General features: G+C 37.1%; 1 protein-coding gene, 3 long non-coding RNA genes and 1 pseudogene across 6 annotated transcripts in view; 4 read left to right on the top strand and 1 right to left on the bottom strand.

Annotated features, from left to right (window-relative positions):
* Positions 1-1762, top strand: part of LOC122141520 — a 79595-nt pseudogene extending 77833 nt beyond the window's left edge.
* The window catches only part of LOC109084161 (NACHT, LRR and PYD domains-containing protein 12-like), a 941455-nt gene that overhangs the window by 366909 nt on the left and 564145 nt on the right, over positions 1-10401 (bottom strand).
* LOC109078434 overlaps positions 1-10401 on the top strand; it is a 376314-nt gene that overhangs the window by 91403 nt on the left and 274510 nt on the right. Inside the window, exons 3-4 of one of the 3 annotated variants that reach the window (XR_006157867.1) lie at positions 7180-7287; positions 7946-7964. The exons of the other annotated variants lie outside the window; for them this stretch is intronic. This is a non-coding gene — a long non-coding RNA (uncharacterized LOC109078434). Of the gene's footprint in view, positions 1-7179; positions 7288-7945; positions 7965-10401 lie in introns of those variants that run through there. 3 annotated transcript variants of the gene reach the window in all.
* Positions 5309-6411, top strand: LOC122141525. Its single transcript, XR_006157874.1, has 3 exons — positions 5309-5581; positions 5887-5959; positions 6379-6411. It is a non-coding gene; the product is annotated as an uncharacterized LOC122141525 (long non-coding RNA).
* Positions 8000-8702, top strand: LOC122141529. The gene is made up of 3 exons (XR_006157881.1): positions 8000-8055; positions 8469-8553; positions 8668-8702. It is a non-coding gene; the product is annotated as an uncharacterized LOC122141529 (long non-coding RNA).

The following is a 10401-nucleotide window of genomic DNA, read 5'->3' on the forward strand; positions in this document are numbered from 1 at the left end:
GCAGAATCAAACACACTGAAGAACAAACAGGTTGTGTTTATTCTGTATGATTAGTGATGAGGCTGAAGAACATTTAAAGTTACCAGCAGATCATCAGATTTAGTGTTTGCAGTTGAAATACCTCAAGAGTTGTAAAAAAAAAAAAAAAACTTAAACCAATAAATAATATAGGCGATACTTTCTATCTCAGGATACAAAATAGGGACTGAAACGCAATTGTTCAAATTATATCCTGAGTGTTGTTAAGTGAAAAATATTGGTCAGTTAATTAGTTTAAAATGGTTATTAATTATAGCTGCAGTTGGTAACTTTTGGGGCTCGCGTCTGGCGGAAGAACATTGTAGCCGGAGCTACTTCTCTCTGTTTACATCTATGGCGAGTCATTAGGTACTGTGCTACTCTGCAGCGTTGCCGACACCAACCAGACTAAAATAGTCCGAATATAAACACTTATTATAGGTGTACCGTAGTGATTCAGGATAAGACAAAAACACGGTTTGGAAAAAGATTCATGATATACTCGCTCATTATATATATTTTTTTACATTTTAAACACAAACAAAACTGTGGCACAGCCCTGCGCTGATTGGACCAGAAGAGCCGGGAGCGGTGGATTTTGCTTATATTGGAGAGAAGTAGCTCCGGCTATACATGTTCTTCCGCCAGACGCGAGCCCCAAAAGTTACAGACTGCAGCTTTATCTAATAAGTTTTTAGTATAGTATATTAGTGTTAATATTGTATTTCTAATATGATGTTTATATTTGTGTAGTTGATCAAACATCAAATAGTTGTCACTACAGAAACACTGTATATACGATTTGGATATTGATCATTGAATCATTTTGTAAAAGTGTGTGAAAAATTATATAATGTTGTGTATCCGTCGTCAACTTCTGCATAATATTTCTACAACTTTTTTTACATTTATTTATATTGTAACTATTTTAACTTTATTTTAGATCCAATAGAGAAGAAACATGTCAAAACTGGAGAAAAATCTCTCAGAGACTGAAAGAGTTTCTTTACTGAAGAGAAGAGACAAGAAAAGTTTCACCTGCACTCAGTGTGGAAAGAGTTTCACATGCAAACAGAATCTCAGTGTTCACATGAGGATCCACACTGGAGAGAAACTGTTCACATGTGATCAGTGCGGGAAGAGATTCACACGCAAAGGACACTTTAAGAGACACGTGAACATCCACACTGGAGAGAAACTGCACATCTGTGATCAGTGCGGAAAAACCTTTTTAAGAGCTTCACACCTGAAGGGTCACCTTACATTCAAAAGTAGAAACCACATTCATGTTCTTTCTGTGGAAATAGTTTTTCACATCTGCATACTTTAAAAGTTCATCAGAAGATACACACTGGTGTGAGAGATCATATGTACTTTGAGTGAGAGAAGACTTTTATTACAGCTGAAGATTTGAAACGTCACCAGAGGATTCACACTGGAGAGAAACCTTACAAGTGTTCACTCTGTGATATGAGATTCAGTCGGTCAGGAACCTGAAAAAACATGAGAGGATTCACACTGGAGAGAAACCGTATCACTGCTCTGCATGTGGGAAGAGTTTCACTCAGTTGTTTTCTCTACAAAGTCATAAAATAAACAATCACAATAAGTAGTTCATCTTCAGGGGTGTATTCCAGAAAGGAGGTTCAACAAACTCAGAGTTGTCTTACCCTGAGATGGGAAACTCTTGAGTGTTCGGTTTCAGAACAGCTAAATCGTGTGTTCAGTCGACTCTGAGCAGGTTGACTCTTAGCTCATCCACCACAACAATAATAAGACATGATCAATGGAGCTCTGTCTTTATTATGATTCACCATGGCAACAGCACCGACAAAAAGACATCTGCATACTTCTGAGTCAGTACGTAAATTTAATTCTTAATCACTGTTACAATATCAGAGGTGAAACCTGTATATTATTTATATTATTAACTAAATTTAATTTTCATGGTATCCCATGGCAAAAAAAGAAAGAAGAAAATTGAAACTGAACATAGCAGCATCTAAAAATGAATTATAAAACACGATTAAATCAGGGTAAAGCTTTAAGTATAAACGTTTCATGGGTGTAGGCTACATGACGCTCTTCATTCCTCGCTGGAAAAGGTGTCGAAGAAGACGCAGAACTTGAGGTGGATTTTTAGTCAAGATAAAGGCAAGTCTATCCTCGCAGCTGCTGATGCAATGTTTTTCCCTGACTGACATCACAAAGGGAAAGGACTGTTCTATCGTCTAGCGCTCTATGGGGATACCATATCAGTGGATTATTCCTGTGTTCCATGGCACCTGCAGTGAACTCCCGCTGCGGTGTCTCCCACAACTTTGCTCATGGGTAATAAACTTACTCCCCTTGGGAAATGTACTTGTAAAGTCTTCATTCCCTGCATCACGGATTGGGTGAGCTGGAAGTTTCCACAGAGTTAAAATTTGCTCTGACTAATGTGCCGTCACCTGCAAGCAAAACTTTTATCTTAAAGGATTTCTTTGATTCTCAGAATTTGGACATTTTATTTTTAACAGAGACCTGGTTACATACAGTACTAGTGATCCAAGTTCACTTTCTGAGTTGCTACCGTCTAACGGTGGGTTTTTTTTTTTCCCCGCGAGCCTCTGGTGGCAGAGGTGGTGTGGCAACTATTTTTAAAATGAGCTTGAATTGTCGGACTCCGCACATTACACATTATGCTAGGTTTAAGTTGTTTCAGTTGAACTCCTCAATACTCTGTGCTATGGTCTATCGTCCTCCAAAATTCAATAAGCCAAATAAGGGATTTTACAGACATTTTGGGCGATATATGTTTAAAATATGATAAACTTTTAATAGTGGGGGATTGCATTCATTAAAAAAAGTTCATTTATTTCAGTAATTCAACTCAAATGACACGTCTGTGTGTGTTATGTATGTATTATTTATTAGTTATTTTAAGAAGGCTTTGACTTCAAAACATACTGTAATGCCACCATATGAGGATTAAGTTAATAAAATTGGTATATTATTCTCTCTATTCTGCATTTCACCTCTCTGTTATAATTAGTTTATTTCTAATAAACCTGACACTGTATATTAAATATTGTGGTGACCGCAAGTAAGCAGGTGACGTTCAGCACCATGGAAAGCACCATCAGTGCCACCCTTTGATGTTCAGGACCAGGGATAGCTCCTCCAACACAGGTGTGCACAGTTTCTCCTCTGACAGGGAGCCTCAGCTGCATCTTGTTTAACTCTGCGTTGAGGACACTATACAGCAACCTACAAAGGGCTCCAACATAATGAGAAAACGAGACACAGATGATAAAAAAGTACTGAGCACTGTGAATGTTAGAGACTCATGTTTTATTTATAACAATCGTTAATGTTTGAATTGTATTTCAGGGCAGTTTGTGAAGACGGATAAACAAGAAAATTTTGTAACAACCTGGACAGAAGTGTGAATTGACCATAATATTGTATGTTAGGTGTGAGATTCGTTAAACCTTGTTTGCTATAATACATCTAATTAAGTGCACAATACCCCCACATTTGCTGTATATCCATTAACCGATGTATTTGTCAAAGTATTCTTTCAGAGGTTTAGGGGATTTCACATGACAGGGCGGCAGCGCTGGTCAATGCATTGATCTCTATAAAATGAAGTGTAGGTAAGACACAGCATTGTTTGTTGGTTTTGTTCAGAGTTTAGAACAGGGGTTCTCAACTCTGACCTGCGTGATCCACGTTCCTGCACCAATTCAGTTGCAGCCCTTATCAAACACACCCTGAACAAGGTAATCATTGTGTTTAGGTTCTAATATAGGGGTGCACAAACTTGGTCCTGGAAGGCCGGTGTCCTGCAGAGTTTTGCTTCAACCCCAATCTGACACAACTGAACAAAACTAGTCAAGCTCTTACTAGTCATACTAGAAACTTCGTGGCAGGTGTGTTGGATCTGAACTCTGCAGGACACTGGCCTTCCAGGACTGAGTTTGGGCACCCTGTCCTAATAGAAAGATAGAGTCAGGTGTGTTTGATGAAGGTTGGAGCTAAACTCTGCAGGAAAGTGTATCTCGGGCCAGAGAGAGAGTTGAGAACCCCCTGGTTTAGACAATTTACTTCTTTACAACCTTGTTTCTTTTTTGGTGTTGCACTGAATTCTGTGACCCTGTAGGTACTGCATTGAGCTAAGATCTAAGCTAAGAGCTAAGCAGTACTAGAGTCATAAAATCTGGTGGGTCACAGATTCGATAACTGAATGAATCAGCACTGAATGAATGGTTTACTAACTCATTAAGACAATCCCTCGCTGCCACCTACTGACATAACAATGTAACCTGCAATGAAAGCGCTAAAAAACTGCTAACATACAGATATTTAATCAGGTATGCCAATATTATAAAATATTATTTATTGAACAATAATAGCCATTATAAACTATTTATTATATATCATTTAAACAAGTTCTAAATTGGATGCCATATAATTTGTTGAAAAACAAAATCCTAAATTATAAGCAGTATGTTTAGTGCAAACAAGTAATAAGATTGCAATATAATTATTGTTATAACTGCAATAAAATAATTTGTAACTAGTGTAAATACTTTACATTTCACAAATTGAATGCTGTTTTTTTTCTCTGTTAAAATATCTATGCACTGAAATTTCTTGGACTTTGTTAATGTGCTCATATTCAAATTTGCCAGTCATTGCATAGTTTTCATGTGTTGTACTTTATTTACATTTTGATTTATTGGTATATATTTATGCTTTTGGCTTGTTTAGATGTGTGTGTGTGTGTGTGTGTGTGTGTGTGTGTGTGTGTGTATGAGTGTGAACTACCCATATATTACTTTTCATATTTTGTGAATAATACGATGAGTGACTAAATTTGTGTGTATTATAAATGATTAAGCCTTCATATGTTAACATAGGCTTATAAAATGGAAAACAAACAGAAACGCTACAAGTAATAAAAGGTGAAATGTAAAAGGAGGCTGGTAATAAGATGAATATTCATATTTAACACTGTAAAGAAAGCCTACAACGCTGTGAAAATACAAATTTATAATGTCAAAAACAAAACAATAATTTAAAACGTTGGAAGGAGATATACGAACGTGATAAAAACGTTTCTACAACGTTGTGAAAAAACGAATTTATAACGTCAAAAAAATATATATATATATTAAATACGTAGCAAAATGTTCTTAAAGAAATCTGTAACAAGACAGCCTTTGAAGCTGAGGTAGAAGATTGTATTTATTTTAAACTAAATTATGTATTGGTTTAATTTTCTATAGTATGTGTTCAAGACACATCCATTGAAGTTGTGAATTGTTCCGTTTGAGAGACACCCATAGATAAGATTTGTTGAACTGAAAAAAAGGCTCTGAATCAGGAGTTGATTATTCTCCTTGATGGAATCGATTCCTTTGGATTCGACTCTCGATTCCCAACGCCTCGGAATTTCCAACATTCCCACATTCCCACATTTCCCAGCCCTTCAGCGAGGACACTACGCAGATAGAAAGAGAGAAAGCGTAGCTCGCTGGATTTGATCCGTTTTATGTCCTAGAAAACATTTGTACAGGTAGGCTATAACTTCAGCACAGACTCTACTAATTTTAACACTCGCGGACATTATTTTTAATATATTTAATCCAATCCGATCCGTCTGAGAGATATGAGAATTAATTGCTGACACGCGACAGGCCTAAAGCACAGAAAAATGAGCGTTTCAGATACTTATAAATTCTCTTTTATAGTGGACAAGACCGCAAGTATGTTTTCAAAGAGGGGTTATTAAACACGAATCTGTTTCTGAAAGTGTTTTTCGTATTTCTGCCTCTGTGTTATGCTATTGTTTTGTGATGTGAAATCGAAAGTATTTTTTAGACATTTCTCCGCTTGTTGAGTGTGACGTCACCGCTTCCGTGTCCAATCAGATCTCACGAGAAAACAACAAAAGGTGCTAATATACACTCACAATGTGATATAATACTACCAAAAAAATATAATCATAACCTTTAAATCCATACCGAAATCACAGATAACCAGACAATGAAAATATAAATAAATTAATATAAAAAGGATTTGTGTTTGGGACGCTGTAAGCACGGAGACTGTAGTGTACACCGTGAGTTTGAAAAGGGTTATCTTAAATGTTAAATATGAATAAACAGTGCTAATAAACGGCTGCTGAGGTCGTATTCTCAAGTGAAGCGAGTTGAGGCTTGGACCTGGAAACAGCTTTAATTACTTCATCACTTAACAACCGAATAAGACCAGTGCATCTGTTTGTAACTCACTTTATTTTATATAGTGTTTTTGTTGCTGTTGCTGCTAACTCAACATATTTCTTCATCTCATGAACATCATCATCTCCAGGTCACACTGAACAGCAGATTGTTGTTGTCCTCAAGCCAGTGCTGATCAATGACAGTTTATCTGCAGTATGTCAGAGAAGAGAGGAAAGATGAGTCTCTCACAGAAACAGAGGTAAGACTGAGTCTGTTCTCGGAGAATCATTTAAACACTTTCTGTGAAGATTAAAACCCCATCAATAATTAAGTCTTTTTCTTGCTTTTGCCATGAATGACATTTAGTTTCTCCAAGATACTCTCTTTAAACAACCACATCTGTGTAAAGAAAAGAGCACCATGTTTGTATGTTTCTGAATTATCTGTACTGTTAACCTCTCAGTGCCTGTAGAAATCAACAGATCATCCATAATTTATCATATAAAGCTTATTGCATTACGCGTTTGGTGTTTCATATTAAGTAGGTAATAAATGTAAATAATGGGCAAACTAGATATCATTTAGAATTAATACAAATATACATCAAACTCTTACAGTGTAAATTAGTGGATATTTTTAAAGGGAAATGTAAAAGATTTTTGTCTCTTTCTCAGACTCATTCACTGCACACAGGTCATTGTTCATTATATTCATTGCTATAGATACAAGATATTGTATGAGCCAGCTGTGTTTCTTAAAATAGAAATTGTGCAGGATGAGAAAGCAGCGCTTCACTTGACTGTTAGATGATTCCTTTATAGCAGACCTGATGAGTTAGTGAACTAGTTTGTGTTCAACTGGACTAAACAAACTCCCATTTGGCACACAAAATCTCTTCAAATGAGACTGAAGTATCTGTTATAGTTCTCTCTGTTCTTTGTGTCATTAGTGTAAGATCAGACTCACATGTGTCCAGCTCTGTGTCTGTGAAGAGTGACCGGTCAAAAGAAGGTCTGCCACCGAGATTCAGTGAGAAAAAAGCATCATCTACCAAAAGGTATTTAATGTTTTTCTTATCGTTGGTTGCACATGGACTGCTAGAAAATATGACGTTTTAGCATTATATTAGCTAATTTTGTCACTGTGGTTTTTGTGATCGATGTTGATTGAATAAAAACATAATTCACTAAACACAACACAATGTATGGTGACTTTTATTGAACTCTGGAGCTTATTTCCAGTAATACAATTATACAAGCAGCCATTACTATGCATAAATTCAGCATTATACAGATTCAGGTTCACTTTATTTGTACCCATGGGTAGACTAGGTTTGCAGTGTTGAGTTCTCACATCTTTCACATTTTACAGACACCACAAACATTTAACCATTATGATAAAAGTGCTTTAAGGTTCTCAGCATCACTAAAAACCTCTTAGACTAAAATAATAATAATAATAATGTTCCTAAGACCTATCCTTATTCAACTGAGTGATAGCTGCTGGCACAAAGCTGTTTTTATACCACTTAGTTCTACAATACGGAAATACAAATCTACGTCTAGATGGCAGAGTAGATCATGCAACCAAACATTTATAGGCATAGGAGAACAAATGCACAGCTATATCTCTGTTTTAATAACCATTTACAACATTAAAAACTTCATGAATTAGACTGAAGTGCACTGTGTTATATTGTTCTTTGTTGTCATTAGTGTAAGATCAGGCTCACATACCTACCAAACTTCAGTGAGAAAACAGCACCGACCAAAAGACATTTGGCAACCCGAACTTCAGTGAGAAAAAAAGCATCATCTACCAAAAGGTATTTAATGTTTTTCTTATTGTTGGTTCCACATGGACTGCTAGAAAATACTTAACTGAATATGTGTCATGGATCTATAATTGTTTAAATATTCATCAGAGTTTTCATTAAAATGCTAAAAGCATCAGCAAAGAAAATTTAAATGATTTGATGTGAAGTATATATTTTGTAAATTTTGGTGCACTAACATAACTTTATTAATTCACCAGCCCTTGTGTTGTTTGCTTTTAGGACAGAAAATATTACAATGAGAGACCTAATATTTACCTAAATTTACACTTAAATAGATCCTATACTTTAACAGTGTGAACTTAAACAGCTTTTGCTTTCTGTCTTTCTTAAAAAAAATATTTGCAGACTGTTTCTTTAATAGTGTCCCTGAAAATGCAGTACTTCATTTTATTCACTAATAGAGTTCAATATGAGACATTAGATTCAGACGCCCAGACTCACAGGAACTACAAGAACTTCAAAGACACTCTCCTGCAGATCTTCCAGGTAGAAAAACACATTTTCAATAATGTTAACCTGATTTATCGTGCTAATTAGTTTTTTCTTTAGGAACACACAAAAATGTAAAAGGAAAAACTTATTTTTTTTGTATTAGGTTAGGATCTTGAAAGCAAAATTATCAAATTTCTGAAGAAATGCCATGAGCTGCAAAAGTTTAAGAAAAATATTACAAAAAGAAAACTTAGACTACTTTGTGAAGGATTTTAATGAGAAAAGATGCAGAAACAAAGAAGCAGCTCTTGACCTCACGCTCAACTTCCTGAGAGAGATGAAGCAAGATGAAGCTGCTCATACTCTAGAAGGTAAGAGACTCATGATCATCTGTCACCTTGTCTTATAAAGGTATATTGGAGAAAATAGTTTAACTAAAAGGCTAAAAGAAAAGTTTTTTTCATCCCTGTGTTTAGATGAGCTGTTCTTCATTCATCAGCTAAAGTGTAGCCTAAAGAAGAAGTATAAATGTGTGTTTGAAGGAATTGCAAAGCAAGGTGACTCTACACTTCTGAAGAACATCTACACAGAGTCTCTATATCACTCAGGGGTTGTAGTGAACAGGTCAATACTGAACATGAGGTAAGACAGATTGAAGTTGCTTCAGACGTCATGAATCACAGGAGATCCAGGTTGAGTGCAAAAATGTGTTTGAAAGCACCTGAACAAGACAAGCAGATCAGAACTGTACTGACAAAAGGAGTTGCTGGCATCGGAAAATCAGTCTCTGTGCAGAAGTTTGTTCTGGATTGGGCCCAAGGAAAAAAAAATCAAAGTGAGTCTGAATCAGTGTCTCATCACTGACTTTGACCAGTGAATAGAATGAAATGCTAAAGGGAAGCGGTCTGCAGGCTGTTTTTTTTTTTGAAAGACAGCAAAAGCTGTTTAAGTTGCACTTTGACAAAGGCCAGGACTCTGTTGTCTTGAGTGGTAAAATGAGTCTCGTGTATTGTGCGTGCAAAAGCAGGCAGCACAGGCTGGTGAGTGTGTGTTGTGGTGTAAGGCCACGGCTATATGCTTCGCATCAAATGCAAGGCACTGCTGGCTGACAGCAGCTAGCTCTCTGACAGCTCTGACCAAGCCTGTTGAAACGATTCATGACATTCAATTGAAATTTTTCTGGCAGTCGACAGCAATAAGAAAGGCGTGAGCTCCACTGACAGGTGGTGTTTCTCACTTAAGTCAGGTGGCTGGACGCTGCTTTGACAGTCGCTCCTGCACTGGCAGAGGCCCACGAGGCACGGACGCACATGTGATCTGATGCTTGCACTGTGACACTGCAAGAAAGGGCAGGGGAAGGTGAGAAAGGCTGTTGCCGATTGCTTCAATCCTGTGGCCTGTAAGAGGCTGGCAAATGATTTAAGGCACAGAGACTCTTTGACCATTTCACTGCTCAGGCTGTTTGGTTTGCGTCTGCTGCCGTCTGAGCGATGAATTTTGTGATGTTTATAAAAAGCAGCTTTGTGGCCACGACATGCCTGGATGACAATGACAGGCCCGTGTGTGTATAATTATTATTTTGTCTGAAAGTGATTTTAATGATGGCTGAAGACAGCAAGCGCACGTCATGCATGTTGTTTTGTGGTGTCTGGCACAGATGGCAGGGGAGCGTGAGCTACATGCTGGGCCAGTCTGTGGTACAGGCTCAGATGAGGCCTGAACTGCTCTGTTTAATTTTTGCTGGAATGAGCTCTGGGCTGAGTTCAGTAAGAGATCACTGCCTCTTGGGCTTTCTTTGACATTCTTTTGTTCAGTCGGCATCTGTCACAAGGCCACAGACAAACCAGCTGGCTCTGTCTTTAAAGCGATCATATACTGATGAATGAGGTATTTTCACTTTGT

The sequence above is a fragment of the Cyprinus carpio genome, chromosome B22 (genome assembly GCF_018340385.1).
Source record: "Cyprinus carpio isolate SPL01 chromosome B22, ASM1834038v1, whole genome shotgun sequence".
NCBI classification, from domain to species: Eukaryota; Metazoa; Chordata; class Actinopteri; order Cypriniformes; family Cyprinidae; genus Cyprinus; species Cyprinus carpio.